This window comes from Gouania willdenowi, chromosome 13 (genome assembly GCF_900634775.1).
Source record: "Gouania willdenowi chromosome 13, fGouWil2.1, whole genome shotgun sequence".
Taxonomy (NCBI): domain Eukaryota; kingdom Metazoa; phylum Chordata; class Actinopteri; order Blenniiformes; family Gobiesocidae; genus Gouania; species Gouania willdenowi.
The window spans coordinates 17,795,782-17,813,495 of NC_041056.1; the positions used below are offsets into that span (position 1 = coordinate 17,795,782).

Genomic DNA, 17,714 nt, shown 5'->3' on the forward strand with positions numbered 1-17,714 from the left:
CATAAAAAATGAAGTGTAACCACCATCTGCTCAGGTTAAATGAGCAGTAGTTGAACCTGCTACTACTTTTCATTTTAACATGATGCGAGGCCTGAGGCTTCCTCAGAGCTGAAGTTACCTTTGCAGCAGAAACGCTGCCAGAGGTTCTTGGATGGTTGACGATGATTTGCCATGTTGGCGTGATATTTTAATTGACCTTTGCATATCCTTTATAATGTCTGTCTGTACAAAAGCCAAAGTGTTCCCACACACTGGACCCCAAAGGTAGCTTGACCATTTCTCGCTCGCCAGCTTCTCCACCATACGTTTTGTTTTCTGCTGACGAATGGCAGTGAAGTCAAAGATCGACAGTCGAGTAACATCTTTATCAAATAAAAGCTCTTTAAAAAAACACATCCTATGAAGTCGGCTCTGCTTAAATCCAGTGCATTTTTCCCTTGTATCAATAAAATCCATTGATTACCTTTTAAAACTATTTTACATGGATATGTGTCATCTGGAAGGCCAACTTGCCAAGCACAGATTGATGTAGTTGTATTAATATAAATCTAAATCAGTCCATTGATCTAATGGATTATTTTTTACCAGCTTAATAAATATGTAGCATAGCAGAGAAAGAGCATGCAGGTAGTGGATGAGAGCTGAGACACTGGATGAGCATTTGTTCCACATTCATTCATCTTTGATTTATCCTTGCCCTTTCCCACTCACTCTCACCTCCTTTCATTTCTCCTCTTTCTCTCCATGAAATAACACTGATTTCTGCCTTTGCACAGGCCACTTGAGAGGTTATCCTGTCTGTGGATTTCAGAACATTCAAAGCACCAATCAACCATCAATTATAGGTGTGACCCTCAGGACTATCAAAGCTGATTGCGAGATAAATATCAAAAGCAGCCAGAATAGGGTAAAATATCAGTTTTAAATCAGAAAAAAAAATTCCATTAAATTAAACTGTTTGAATCTCCTGAGTAAAAGGCTGAACAGAATCAGTAATAGTGTTTTGATGAATTTAATCTACCCTAGAGTTATGTTTTTTTTTTTTTTTTTTTGAGTGCCTAAAATAGAAAACATTTTCTAAGCTTGCAGGGATGAAGGTTCAGTTGTCTGCAGCCCTCAGACAACTTTAGCCCTTCAGCTGCGCCGCGGCTCAAAACACCAGTGGAAACACAAATGAGTCCCTCACTTTGCGTCACTGCTGCCCTGTACTACTAATCGGGGTGGGGTCAATTCCATTTTTCAGTCACAGTTACATTTTCAATTACCCATGTTCACATATGCGAGTGACACAGCATTTTTTTTTTCCAATTAGAATTAAATGACAATTGTTTTTATCCTCAAAAACAATTACAATTACGCTCTCAATTACTAAAGTTTAATTACAATTAATCACAATTACTGAGCCTGAAATAAATAATCTAATAAAAGTTAACCTTCCTCTTGTGTTAGCTTTCTGTTAGCATCTCTTATGATAATGGGTCCTAAATCAGCTGTAAAATACACTAAAAACAATAATCTATCTTCTAATCTACCTTGTTTGGCTTCTTAATCAATGAAAATATAGGTTTTAATATTTTTTGTGTGGGCGTCTGAGCCTTTTTTTCTGTCAGTATAACCCTAGATTAATTTTTTTTTTAATTGGTAAAATGTGGGAAAGCTTGATATGAAACATATTTTAATAACTGTTAACTACATTTGTGTAGAACTCTTCATAGAACTGTAATACGATTTACCAGTTTTGTGTTCAATTATAATTGACAATTTTGATTTGTTATGGCAATTACATTTACAAAATCAATTATCTAAACTCAATTACAATTTAATTCCGATTATGACAGCAACAGATTTTAAAAATTGCAAATACATTTATAATTACGCCATATTTGTTATTAATTATCAAATACGCGATTACAATTAGAATTGACCGCAACCCTGGTACTAATCAAGTACCGGTAGGTCATCAGGATCATTGGTTGTCATGCATTATAAATGATTCACTGACAAATCCCATCACTAAAAGTAAAGCCAATTCTTTTTAAACTGTATCAAAGATGTAATTGACCAGAAGCAGAATTGATTAAACTCTACATAAAGTTATCTGCCAACTAGGGATTTCCGCTACCACCTTTTTCATTTTTATCGTCACTCTTCCTAAATCTAAAGTATTTCTACACAGCAAACGTTCTTTCTCAGCCAAACTACCTAATTGATGAATCAAATCTAATTGTTTTAAGGCTCCAATTACCCCAGTGGCATCAGAATGTATAAATACGAGCACACACCTCGGTGGGTAATGGCACATCCCTAATTTAAACCTGCATTAAATAAGTATTTATTTAAACCAAAAAAGAGGCAATTTTTAAAAATACAGTTCCCTGTGAGGTTTTATATTCAATAGTGTGTGAAATAACCCAAATTGCCCATTATTCTTTGCATAATGCAACATAATTTATTTTAACTTGTAACTCACAGTGTTTATTTTTTCTGTTAGCTTGAAACATCTCTGCTTTCCAAAGCAGTTTGGTTTCATGTCTGGAATTTTTCATACAGTGCAAACATCTGCCCTTCATGAGTGCGCATTACGCACAGTTCCAGGAAGTAAAATCGTGAATTGAATGACTAAGTTTGTATAGAGAGCATCGTGCTACTGCTCATCAGGACTAAGGAGATGTGAATAAGTGAACCATGTAACAAATAGTTATCTGGGGTATGTTCATCCAGCTGTGTGGTACAGTTCCCTGCTTTTAATTGCATAAAACTGCTCTATCGCCTGAAAGTCCTTGAGCTGCTGCAGCACCCGGCTAGTCTCCACCAGCCCCGAGCTTCTCCTAAGAGGGAGACTGCAGATGTATTGTGTTTATTAAAATGTATGTTTATTGCAGTTGGGTTGTGTCTGTTGGGGAACATCAGGTTGAAAATCAGCAGCAAAAGTTCTCCAGTCATTTCTGAAAACTTTACAATAAAGCATTTGCTGCAGTTTTTTTTTTTTTTTCTTCCATACACTTCTTTCTTCTCCTTGTGGGCTCATTTTTTCCCCCATTGCAGACATGCAACATCTTTCCTCCAACTCAGCAAATATCAATTTTGAGCAGCAAAAATAATCATGCACATGCATATTACACATCTCACACATCAAGCATTTTCATTGACAAGTTGCTTTTGTATCAGAATTGTGACTCCCAATACATCGGTACATGAATACATAAAATTATGCAAACTTTATTCTGCGTCCAACTTGCCTTTGGTTCAAACTGTCAGTTTTAATGGTTCATTTACAATTTAATTGCACGATGTTTGAAGTTTGACTGGCAGCTTTGATATTTGGATTGTGTAAACTATTGCGCTGACAGCACAAGTCAAAGACCTGTCAAACTAACCTGGTTTGCCAATGCTTCATCATGTTGCCTCATTCACACAGAGAAAACAGCATCCCATTGTTAACCTTGATGGCAGAATGTGCAGTGCGTTGTTGGTACATGTTTAATGAGATGTGGATGCTTAGCTTTTAGCTGCCTCACCGTACTGGTACAGGTTAGTTTTATCATGCACGACCTCAAATAAATGTATAACTCGACAAGTCGATAACCTATAATGCTAGAGGGTGGAGGATTCTTTGTGTGATTTGTGTTCATCTTAGCTTTTTAGTATACACCACTCCTTTTATTTCTGGGGCCAAATGCTGACCAGTTTAATCCCAAGTGGGTCACAGATTTTAAGCACGCAAACTAGCAATTCAACAATAATGTGCCATAGTTAGCTATTCTACTAATAAATGATATGTAAAGTATGTAAGGCACCAACAATATCCAAGCAATAAGTGACAGTTATCAGTCCCTGCAAGATCTTCACATAAATTCCATGATTTTATAACAAATTTCTATTTGATTTCGAAAAAAGTAATTTTCATAATTTTTGTTTTTAAAATGACTGCCATCGTGTGATGAAAGCATGAAGAAACTGTGAGCCTTGCAAATATTGTGGACTTTCATTAAATTTGTGTATTTGGAGCGACTGACATATTGTGACTGAGGTCTTGTAAAGGGTCAGTATTATGAAAAATTCACTTTATAATGGTTTTGTTACAGCGATAAACATCCTTTAGCCTCATTCAGAGGGCCCAAGTTGAAAAAGTTCTGTTTCCTCCCTCCCTTGTTATTCCGCATTTTGTAAAAATTCAGCTCCAAAACTGGCGATTCTGGATTTTTCTCTCCATGTGATGTCACGGAAACAATCCTGGCTCCTCCTACCTTATAAGAATGTGAGCTCAATTACTTTTTAAGGTACCGTAATAGTAAATGGGTTGGTTTGGTTTAAATTCAAAATATAAAAATGGTCAAAAAACACAGCAAAATGCAGGTTAACTGTTTCTCTGTTCATACAAAGTACATATATTATGGTAAATGGTTCTAATATTCATATATAATAGGAACTAAAAACAAAGCAATTAAAAACTGGTTTTGTATTTTCAGTTTAGCATAAAATCAAACCAGTGTAGGCTCTTTTTTTTTGCCATGCTATGGCTCTCATGGGTTGTTTAAAGCTCTGCTGCCAGTCAACATGATTTATTTCTAAACCTTGATGCCAGTTTTTCATTCAGTAAGCCATTATTCCTCCATCAATGTGTTTGAGCTGAGGAATAAAGAAACTGATGTATTTATGACTCCCTAGCATTTCGAGGATGCAGCTCTTGTGCTACTTTAATACTTTATTTCTGCTTCTCGGGGCTGCCTGTAATAAAATATGTTCCACTGACACTGACCTATACATCAAAACAAAGTACACACAAATGTAAACAATAATGGTTTTAAGTCTACTAACCAGTTTTACTTGGACTTTGGGAGAAAGTCTCCACAAACTCAGATAAAACGTTATTAGTCCTTAGAGTAGTATAAGAAAATATAACCACTAATATTTTCACACAACACTGTGACTGTTTTATAAAACACTATATCATCACTACATCTTAATTTGCTTCTGCTAAAGGGAAACAAAGATGGAGTGCAGTTACATTGGAGCCAGCAGCACTTGAACAGTTCTGTGTAGCATTGACCTTTGGCAGCATGTGCAGACAAGGTGATAAAAACACACTGAACCTAAAAGAGAAAGTTTGGGAGAGGCAAGGTTTGACCCAATGGTAATCATCCACCCAATAACTGTTCTATCCTATTTGTCTTAATCTCCCCATTAAAAGATCATTTTAGATTTAATCTTACATTATTAGAGAGGAAGGAGAAAATATTACAGCGGTGCAATTATCACAAGGCAGTTGGATCAAAATAATTACCAATTAGTAACTATTAGAATCCAAGACAGAGATACCTGAAAGAAAAGAAAAATACTGAGCAGAAATCACAGTAAATATTCCCTTTAGATTGCAACATGCTGACTCTCCCTACCCTCCATTGTTGTTGTTCTACTTCTACTAGCCTAGATGCAGCGTGTTGCTACCCTCACAGGTCAGCAACGGAAGTGTTTGTGACCATAAACAGTCTTTGGCTGTGTTCGAAATCGCATACAAACGTACTACTCATACTAAATCATACATCAAAATGAGTATGTAGTGCGTTACAATTAATTAGTATGGCTAGATTGAGTACTCGAGAAATACCCTGATGTATACTCGGTGCTTAATTTGTAAATCATCAGGTCCCTGAACACTGGCTGAGTGTTGTTCGGGCGGTAACACAGAGACAAAAATGCCACGGAATACTTCTTCTTTTTAACGCATCTTTTGCTAACTAAACGGGCTGATAGTATAACGTGAACACAAACAACCATTTAAGCTAAATGTTTAATAACAGAAAGATGTATAAGCCTTAAAGAAGCACAGAGCCTATTACGGAGCACATCCGTCTCTCAGTGACCACTGTCAAATCTGCCATGTTTCAGCACCACGGACAGCGCAAAACCAACGCTAAGTTAGCCACTCATCACAACCACATTTTACACCCATTAGGCCATAATATACATATTATATATTATCCAGTGAAAACAATCTATACCTGCCTTACCTGGTCGATTAAAAGAGAGCTGATATACATGCAGGAAATTAAAGAGACAAAGAAAAGATAATAAAGCAAACAAATCAATTTTTATTATTTCATTCCCTCACCCAATGACTAGAGAATTGGAAAGGAATCCAATTGATAAACTGCATCGATAATATAATCAGAATTGCTAATTTCTTATCAATTCCCATCCCTACTTCTCGTGGTCATAAACTTTTTTTTCTTGGTACATTGTGAGCAGAACGTAAAATTGTCCTCAGACCGGCTTCAAGCTATTAGTCAAACATTCCCTTTTCACAACAAGAGCATCTCTTCTTGCCATTAGTTTTTAATGGTTTTGTAAACAGGGCTCTTGTTTTGAAGTTAACTGGAATTTTTGTAGCACAATGGCGGGTCACTGAAAATTATGAAATGCGTTTATGGATCAAATGATAACACGTTGATATTCTACTTGGTCACTTTCTCTCTTAAAATGCTTTCAGAACTTTCAAAGCTAGCAAATTAAGAGAGATATTTAGCCTCAGTGATGTTGCGTTTTTTTGTCATCGGAGGTTTGAAATGCATCATGGGAAACTTGGAAGTATACTTCAGTGGAAACGCTCATCATCCTAAGCCTTCTAATCATACTAAAAGTACCTTTATATAGTCAACAGTGTATATACTCAGTAAGTGTAGTCTGTGTGATTTTTTTTTTTTGTGTGGTTCTGGTTTCAGTCTGGTCTGGCATTGGGACTTTAAATATATTTAAATATATATATTTTATATTTACTTTATTGTGTATTTTCTTTTCTTCAGTTTTAAACCTGGAACACTTATACGGAGTTCCAATTCAAATGGCTTTTCATTTATTAAATATTAAAATAATAACTTTTTTTCTTTTCAAAATATTGTATCTTACTGATTTGTGAACCCGATATTAGGTATCAGATCATATTAGATTAAGTCAGTGTACTACTATTTCCTATAGTTCATTGATTAGCAGAGTTTAAAGTCTAACATTAAAAGTAAAAAGGGTAAAATCTTCGGCTGAAGCTAAGAAGCCTGAAAGTAAAACCCTCTGCCTCCCACTTCAATTTTCTGATTACTCTGCAATTAAATAGTCCAAAAGTGAAAGTTTGTGCAGCGAATATCAGACTTGACACTTCCCTTTGGTGGGTTGGCGCTCAGTAATTAGTGCTTCTTACGTTTCAAAATGAAACTAATAATTAGACACAAGCTAAAACTTCACTCTGTACCTGTTTAACTGGAGATTTTCTATGTAGTTACCTGGACATTCTTACAAATATTTACATTCATCTAGTCTTAATGCACAAATTTCATTAATTATAATGTTTCTTATTTTAGCAATATTATACCATCACCAGAAAATGACAAATCAATATAGAAAATAAAGCTATAAGGTATTTTGTTTTGTTTGGCCCTAATTCTATACATTTCTGGGGAATTTACAATATGGCTTAATCTTTTTCAAAGACTCTTGCCTTTAAATGATAAAAAAAAATCTACTATATACCGTCCCTTAAACACTTGCTGTTTTAAAAGATTTTTCATCATAAAAATGCACTCCTGGTTTTGTAGTTTTCATCTCACCGTACAATAGCTTTTTCTGTTCAACAAAAAGAATGACGAGTGATTGTCAGACCATTCAACATATATGGTGAGATTTACCCTGAGAAAGCAACGAGTAGGACTACATGTAGTCGACAGTATGATTGCCTCTGTGTTTACCTATACGTGCCCGCTCACAGTAATGGAAGTCTGTCCTATAGTCGTCTTTGTTCTTCCACAATTGGTGTCTTTTCAGTAGAACAGCTGGAGAATTTACTGCTCAGGAAGGACCTATTGCAGCATGAGGTGGATTCACAGTGGTACAATTATGAAGAAAGCAGTATGCATAAAGACGTCAGTAGTGACTAAATATTATTGATTTTTGAGCTGGGTGAGTTAAGACAGTCTGTCTCATGACTTTATCTAGTATTCAGTGCACAACTTCTTGTTTTTTTTTCTGATTGGATTGATTTGACTTATTTATGTGTTTTGGAAGGTGTTCTTTAGCATTTCACATGGTTGTGCCCCCCGTGCAGCAGTAGCCTGGCTGCAGTGATTTTGTTCCTCTCAGATCTGAAATGTTTATTACAGATTTAGGTGTGCTGAAATCATTCGGTTTAGGTTTTATTACCCTCGGGAATTGAGTTTTTGTCAAGCTCTCAAGTGAATGAGACGATCTCACAGAGGAGCCATTATTGTTGCAGTAACCATCAGCATCTCTACAGTGCTTTGACCTGTAAAGGCTTCTGCTTCATATAAGCCAGAAGCAACATTAATATCCACTTTTAATTTTTTCTGAGTTTCAAACCTGCTACGCTTACACTCTTAGTAATGCAATTGGTTTTTTTTTTTTTAATGTGTTGCTAAAACGGGATTCATTGTGGTTACCATTGAACAACACAGCTTTTTCTAAAGAAAAAAAGTCTTATTGCCAGATTGTACCTTTATTAGATACTTAATTAATTATTTAAACTGAAGCTGTATAATCCTCCTTGTGAATTCGATAGACTAAGAAACAAGTCATTTTCTTTGTTCACTTCATTAAAGCGTTAGAGGTGCGTGTGCGTGCGAAATAATCCACGCCCCATGGTTGGGGACCACTGATTTACAGGATCTGTGTTACTGTGCTTCAAGGCGTCCAAAATATTTGGATACTTAGAAATGAGAATTATACATGGGGGGAAAATATATTTTTCACATGATTGGCTCTTTGCTTCATCTTTTAATGTTTGTGGAATTTAAGGATCCCTGTAATGAGGTTTTCTGTGGTTTGTTTTGTGGTTATTTCTTTCCATTGTTTAAAACCTCACCAAATATAATTAAACCTATTACTGGGAGGGGAAAATGCTAAATTGGCATAGGCACAAACACACAATTCCAGAGAGGCACAAGGCGGTATCACACTAGCACAGTCACACTCATTCATTTTGTCTCCCAATTATCAAAAAACACTGTTTTCAGTTTCAACCCCACTTCACAGATCTGCTTCATTTATTTGTGTTATTGATAGAGTTCTATTATTTTAAAATGCTCTGATTTTTTTGGGGACTATTTAGTTTTTCTCTTGTCCTTAAATTCTGTATACAACCTTTTTACTCACAGTCAAAGCTATTTGCCTTTACTGATAAACCAGCTTAATGTGATTTAATTATTAGATGTATTTATTTATTTGTTTTATTGTTAATAATAATAATGGATTTATTTATTTTTTCTCTTTACATCACATAATTCTATAAGGGCTCTATTTTCCGGTCTAGGCCTAAGCGCTTTTTTACACACCTGCAGTTACGCACCTCTCTCCTGCGCAGATTCTCCGGTCCAGGTTCCTGACACGCCCACCACGCGTAAATCAACCAAAAGCGCGTAGTCTGAGAATGAAGGCGGTCTGAAGCAAAGGAGGCGGACTGGGTAATGATGTCATTTTTTTCTTTGGGCTGCCTAGAAATCACGAAACATGGAGTTTTCCTAACGCTTGTAAATGTAATTGAAACCCGTGAAAATGATGAAGCACACAATTTTAATTTGAAACGCCTTCGTTTATAAACAATGTAACAGATTGATTTGATCAGATTATTGATCAGATTACTACAGGGTGAAGATCAGACACATTTTGCTGGTAAAATCTTTTTTTCTTTTCCCCCTCATAATAACGCCAGATTAATGTTTGTTTGTGTGGAAAGCCTGATTTTATTGACTTCTTACATTCCTGCGTTCAGAAATAATCAGCGCACATTAGTCGTCATCATCATCATCTGTCATCAATAATGCACTTGTTATTTATTCTTGTAGTGTGATCAAACCGTGGCTGTAAGATTAACACAGTGTTAAAATAGTTACATCAGTCTGACGTCTGTCAGAGTTTCATTGTAACAAACAGCAGCAGCTGCCGAGGCACTTATTCCAGGTTCAGAAGAAAAGCACTTAAGCAGACATGACATTACGCGCAAGACCATATTTGAATGAGAACGCCCACATTTCAGGGCCGCTCCACCCACAGTGCGTGACTGGGATGGAGGCGTGCAGTGACTGACTGAAGTACAGGGGGAGAATAGCGTGCAGCCAAAAACAGCGCCGCTGCACGGCTTTTCTGACTTACACGCATGGGAGAATAGAGCCCTAAATTACGAGAAATGTGATTTTATTGTGTAAATGTTAGACAAGATAAAGGATTTCTGTAGCCTATTAAAGGTGGGTAAAAGTAACTTTTAAATATATATATTTATATATATATATATATATTTTTTTTTTTTTTTAATTAATCCACTGTAGTCTGTTTTTAGTAAGGTTTTTTTTTTTTTAATTCCAGTATTTTTTACCAATAAGGATGTTAATATGTGAACCAAAAAATATAACTATTTAGCACAGCATGCAAGTGCACAGCTTTCACAGATGTATTACTTCCACCTGCGGCACACAGCGCATGTTTTGGTGAGCAGAACAAACAACTTTTCCTCTTACTCTCAGTGGGAAGTAGCTGCTTCCTCCTACTACTACTCCTGATTTCCCTTTTTTTTTTTTTTTTTTTTTTTAACCCGTATAAAATGGCAAGAAAACAGATATAAAACGGATGGATTTTATTTTGAAAGGCTGTATTTGTCTATCCCTCGCTCACATGACAGTGCACACAGCAGTTAAACATAAGGTTGTCACTGGACACGATGTAGGAACATCGATTTGGCCCACCTTACCGTGCCCTTGGACTTTATCACATGTTTTATGACATTTGTATGCTACTAATACTCCTAATACAACAGCCTTCTCACATGTTTGTGGTATGTCATGACACTGATTTCTACTATTAACTGACTGGAATAACGTTTCACTTATTATTGTTTAGGTAAATCTGGGAACATTCATCAAATTTTAGCTTGAAAAATCATTATTTAAAATGATTTTTCACTTAATTTTACTTAAATTTCTGGGATACCCAATGACAATGAGATAATTAAAGTTTCTGAACATATATTATTTATTTAAATCAACATTGTGTTATATTATTCATATAAAATATAAAACAAAGCAATATATTGTAAGAGATTTTACTATGATTTGGTTTAAAAAAAAATGAAAAAAACTTTCTTTTTGCGCTCTAAAAATTGTAATATTACCTTATTACATTGTGAATTATATTATCAAATTTTGTCGTGACAAATGTTGCTTGAATTTAAGTACTGAGTGAGTTTTCCCGTCAAATAGACCCACACCAGAGAGCAAAGGGATAAAATTCAAAAAGTGTTAAATTTAGCAACACTTAAAAAATCCCTTAACAAATTTGATCAAGTTTAAACAGAGAACTAATCGGTTCTAAGGGCTTCGCCTCCTTTTCTGGAGCTCTGTTGGTCCTTCAGACTTCACTAATCATCCCCGCCTCTAAAGTCCAGACAGCCAACTGAGACAAACTAAGTAAACATTTCCTCAAAGTCTCAGACCGCCCTTCTCCTCCAGGGACAAATGCACAAACACTTCCAGAAATAACCAAAGACGAGCAGATAGAGCTGAGCGGCCAGACAACCTACTGATAAAAATGACATTTGTTGCAGCATTTGCTCCTCCGTAGGATCCACGCCTGAATAAAAATAGAAGCTCCTCTCTTTTCTGTCTAGTTCAACCTATTTCCAGTCACATATTTACTTTGACTTTTAGATGTTTTGTCCTCTGTGCCCCTGACTGATCAAGCTGATTTACGCTATTTGTGAGCGCGGGTCCAAAGATGCTCTTTGTCTCGCCAACAACAAAGTCTTTCATGCGCTTCCGTCAGACTTTCTATAGTTATTCTGGCTCCACTGACCTTGTCAGTGATCCCCATCAGTGTCTTAAAAACAGTCCCTGAACTTGGATACAAAAACAAAACCCTGTCATAAGAATAGATATAAAAGTCAAAATGAGCAATGCCAAAGCCTGATGAAAACCAAAAGTGGGTTGAATATTTCTTTCTAATGTTTCAATGAGTGTGAATTTAAACCAGATTAGATGTCAATATAATTCTGTTCTAGTGAAATGTGTTTTTCTGTGGTCCTTTACTCATTTATGGGCTAATTGACTTGGGCACTTGCACTGCAGTAAGAACATTTTCTCGGGGTGGTGTGCAGCTCAGTGGGTTGAGCGCCCGCCCCATGTACGGAGGCTGTAGTTCCTCACCTGCAGCCGGTCCAGGTTCGATTCCCGGCCTGAGACCCTTTGCTGCGTGTCATTCCCTGCTCTCTCTGATCCCTTTCCTGTCAAACAACTGTTTGATAAATTGCATTATTTTATGTGATCAACTCACTTAATTACTATATTTTATGCAACAGAAAATATGAATTGTTTTTATTGAAAATGCACTGGAATATAAATAAAGATGGTTTGGATTTTGTGTTACAAAAATTTGAATATCTAAAAAACATTTTCAAATAAGAAACATGTTTTTCTTACTTTTACATCTATATTTTCTGCTAGGGTTCTGAATTGGTCACTGTGTTGCATTAACAGAATTAATGCTTTGCTGACATGGTTGTCAAAGATTCCTCATTAGCTCACAATAAAAAATGAAAAAGCACTTTTGTAACTTTCAACAAAAACGTTAACCTGACCAAAAATATGTTTCATTTCTTGTCCGCAGGGATAAATAATGTACAATCTTATTTTATCTGTTTTTTTTTCCACTCCATAGACATACTGATGGAGGAGCTAAGTTATTTTGTCTCTACTAACAAATTTCACCAAATGAATTCATAGATGCAGCCATGTTTTATTTAAACGTCTTACACAAAGTAACACTGGTAATGTCTGGTATAGATTAGTATTTGAACTACTAACCAGGACTACACATAGTGAGCGCTAAACTGTTTGTTACTGGTGCCAATTTGTTTTATATCCACAAACCTTTTAAAAACAGAATTAAGTATAGATGAGGAAAAGAGGCTCTTTGGAAGTTAATGATAAATGACTTTCTTTCACTCCTTGTTCCATTCACTCTATTGTCCTTTTTCCTGCTCCCATCTGTAATGCTTTTTAAAGTGTCAATAGGGCTATTTTCTTTACGGGTGAGTAATTTGCTACAATTGTTTCCATTGGACATGTAAAGGACTAAATAGATGCATCTATCAGTGGCTGGGTATTAAATCTTCCTTAACTGTTGAAACACCTTTAAGACTATCAAGACACTCCCTTTTCTAACGGCCCCAGTGTCACACATTACGCTAACTGCTGTGGGCATTTTGATGGAAAAGCTACAATCAACTTTACCCTAATTTATCATCTCTATAACTGCTGATCTTTTAGTTTGTCTACATGGGCCATCAATAAATAAAATCGCTGTGTTTTTAAATGAAGTGCAGTGAGACTAAAATTAACATAAAAATGCAAAGTAATGACTTGAACACCCAGACCACTATAACAAAGACATTTTTCACACACCTTTCTTTTTTTATGTTATTCTTGACATAAATGCTTTGATACATTAATAAAAAAAACAGCAGTAGTGAATATTTATACAAAGAAACGTAACAAAGAAGAATGTGATCTGTGCAACTACATCTGCATCAGCAATGCACCGTGAATTCTCAAGTGTTGCTGCTTTTTTCACCCACATTAATCATCTTCTGTTGTTAATTTTATTTCATTTTTAGGTTTTTATTTGTTTACTTTGAGCAATTAAACAGAGAAACGTTCATAGTATGTGTACATACGGTACATTTTTCCATTTGTAGCCAAATCCGAGCAGGCTGGGCACCCAGGACCTGACCTACAACATAAGGTACGCTTTGGTTGTGTTACCGCCTTTGGCGCACAGATCCCTCTTACAGGAATTACAGGTGACGATCCCCAAGGTGTCAGCTCTGCTCTGCTCTGGTTGATGCTGTGATGCTTGATAAAGTTTTGTCCACTGTAAAAGCCACCACGTTTATTAGACCCAATCCCGTCCCCACTTTTTAAATCATTTTACAGATCTTTTAAGGATGAAGTTGTAAACATTATAAACTGCTCTCTTCAGACAGGCACCTTCTCTGCTCTGCAACCTTTAAAGCAACCGTTGTGAGGCCCCGTCTGAAGAAGAGCACATTGGATTTTAACGACTTCATTATTTACAGGTCAATATCTAACAATGTACACAACATACAGCCTGTTGGGTACATTGAGAAACTCGCTGTCTGACTCTCACCTGCTCGACATTCTCACTTTGTCAATAAGTCAGTTGGAGCCTGATATTGAGAGACTTTTAAAAACCAAGGACGGGCATCATGTTTCTGCATGTGCATGTACAGGATTGTAAGGCTAAAAACTGTTCCCTATAGTGATGGATGTAGCATTTTGTCCGATAAGGTCATTTTGTATTTCTTTTTCAGTCAAATTGGAGCATGCCCTGCTCTATTGTTAATATTTCTAGCAAAATGTATATAATACAGTGATTTATAAGAAAAAAGATCTAAAGCTGATGTCTAATTACTTTCTTTTTTTTTAGTTTTAAAGGATTGTTCAAGGCAGGGAAAATGTACAGGCGAGGTATGTTGTGTCCGTTTTGTTGAATTTATATTGCACTAACTGTCTTTGAAGACATAAAGATGTTTCATAATTTTATGCCATAAAACAGAGTAAAGATAAGTGTTCTTCAATTTCAAAACTACTTTAAGTGTTTATTTTGCACATGTATGTTATTGGCATATTTAATTTCATTTTAGTTTTAGCTCGCAGCCCTCCACCGGAATACATTTTTGACCCTTCAATGAAAATAATTTGGGCACCCCTGTTCTAATGTAATGTATAGTCAACAATATCACATAAAAACAGAATCTGCAAGCATGAAATCATTTCTCAACTACATAAGTGGTAAATACATAAATGCAAATTTTATTTATTTTATTTATTTTATTTATTCAGTTCATTTCCAACATGGTTGCAATCACAGAAATTCATTTTGACATTCAGAGCAGAATCACATTATTGTTTTTTTTTTTGGTTTTTTTTTGTTCTTTTGCATGCCGGAAAGGTAATAAGTTACTGCTAACAAGAAATAAGTCAGTGGCCAAAACAATCAAGTAATTTAAGTTTATTCCTAAGATTTAGCTACGAACCTAGCATGGTTAGCTATATAAACATGCATAGTTAATTCATTATTAATCTGCACTCAACACAAGACAAATTAGTAAGAACATAACCAGGCTTTTTTATTAAACTAAATAATAAATCCTCAAAAATGATTTATTCTTTGCCGTTTGAGACGGAGGTTGGCAATGATGTCATAGCTTAGTGGAGTTTGCCCAAGCATCTATATGGTAGTGTGTGTCAGAAACTGCTTAGTGAAGTAGGCATCCCACCAACTAGAAATTAGGAAAAATACAAGTGGCAAAAACCGAATGTGAAGCATTCATTTCCAGAGGGCAACCTGAACAAATATGAATATGAAGATAAACACAATATTTGACTCTGTGTGAGTAGGTCGTTTGAGAAAAGCAAAAAAAAAAAAAAACAATAGAGAAGTCAAGAAAAGAACGACCCTTGAATAATGGTTTTAAAAGAATGGCTTCTTTTTTATTCGTTACATTTTTTTTACTCGAGCAAAAATTATCTCCTCTTCGCTGCCTCTTTTAGCAGTTTCTCTCCTTCACGCCTGCAGCCGTTGTGCATAAAGCTGACCACTAACACCTGCCTGTCAAACATGAGTGTGTTCTACATAGTAAAATAGTAATGTTGTTACTCTCAGAAAGCTGTGCTGTAGATCACCCAAATGGCACCCTTACGCCAACTTGTGTCAAAAACACACTTTGATGTCTTTATTGAAGACGTTAGCAGAAGCAACAAATGGTGGTTCAAAATGAGTTTAATGAGTGCCTAAAGCTGGATTTGAACCCAGGTCTCCTGTCTGCCAGGAGGGTGAACTTTCAACAGGTCATATAGGGAATGTTCATGTTCGAAGGCAGTAAGTGTTTCAGTTCACTGGTGCAGAGACGAGGAGACATGGCCAGAAGCAGTGAGCAATGCTGTTACCAGGGCTGGGATGAGGAGGCGTGGTCCGAGGCACGTGTCATTTCAGCTTACCAGGGCAGGAAGTCGTAACCAGGAAACCGAATCAGGAAAATGTGCTGGAGTCAGGCAGGCTGCGGCCACAATCAAGGAGTGAGTGATCAGCAAAGGCTTTTGTTACAGCCCATGCCTTAATTTGTGTGTTTTTTGTGTGGGTGTATGATGAGTTCATCCACTCTAAACCACATCTTATTTACTAGGCAGATTACGAATGAGGATCAGGTGTAATTGAAGTGAGAGGAATAAGAGAGAAAAGGTGCTGGAAACAGAGGATTCAATAAGTCGCAAGGTTTACCATTTGGACTGCAGTGATGATTAATATTATTTATGTGTACCAAGATTATTTTCATATGATGCTAATTTATTTCTTCTTTATGTCTCTAAATGTCATTGAAAACCAGTATTATCGGTTATACAGTCTTCTATTCTTTAAAGCAGGGGTTCTCAACCCTGGGGCCGTGAGACACGGAGTGGGGGTTGCCAGATGCCCTCAAGAAATTAAGAATATTTTTTGAACAATTTGAGATCATTTTTGCATATTTTTATCCTTTTTCTGCAACTATACAATTTTTCTTGCCATATCTTTGCTTTACTCCCATTTCTGCCACTCCTCCATCAAATTTCAATACCTGTTTTGCAACATTTTTTTCACTTTCAAGACATTCTGGGCACATATAAACCCTTTCCACCATATCTACCACCTAATGTCGCATATGTCGATCCATTATTTCCACTTTTATGCTTATTTTTGCCAATGTCACAACATTCACACTTCTCATGCCCATTATTTGCCAGTTTAAACTAATTGCTCTTACTTTTTTCTGTCACATTTTGACACTTTGAACCATTTTCACCACTTTTTTGTCTGGTTTTTGCCACTCTAATTTGTAACTTCTAACCGATTTCTCTGGTTTTTAAAATCCCTATTCACCACAATTTCCACCATTTTTGGTCACTTTTAACTCATTTTATCTCTGATTAAAACAAGGATTTATATCTGTAAAATGACTATATACTATGGCACAAATAATAATAAACAGTGGTTAACAGTGGATATTATTCAGAAAAATAAATAAATGTGGTTATTAGGGGAGGGAACCTCTGGGTACCTCACGATATGATACGCGATACAAAGCTCACGATAACGATTATCTCACAATATGACGATACTGCGATTATTGATATATTGGTCAGAAATCAATCTACGATAATCTATGACATAAGAAAAAAAAGATTAAGTGAAAAAATTAAATGTTTATTTTAAATCTCTGAAAGACAATAAATTGAAAGTGTCCTATGAACAGTGACGCTATTTTAGTGCAACATTTCTGTAAATAAGTGTCAAAATGCCAATGTATTGGTTCCTTCAACAAACAGTGACAAAATTTCTTATTTGTCTAAAATTTTTGTGAAAAAGCAGAAAAGGTTTTGAAAAAAAAAAAAAATCGATATAGCGGGAGCATATCGATAATCGATCGTGCGGAAAAATGTTGCAATATATTGTTGTATCGAGATATTGTCACACTCCTAGTGGTTATCACAGATTCATAGAACAATGGACCATCATTTTGCTGACTTTGTGAATGGGCCCCCAAAGCTCATCCCTTTATTCCCACTTATAGATGGACCTGTCTTCACATGACTGTTCTTCAATGTTCA

General features: G+C 35.9%; 1 protein-coding gene across 1 annotated transcript in view; it reads left to right on the plus strand.

Annotated features, from left to right (window-relative positions):
• The window catches only part of grik4 (glutamate receptor, ionotropic, kainate 4), a 381,843-nt gene that overhangs the window by 160,916 nt on the left and 203,213 nt on the right, over nt 1-17,714 (plus strand). The gene's annotated exons all lie outside the window — the stretch shown is intronic.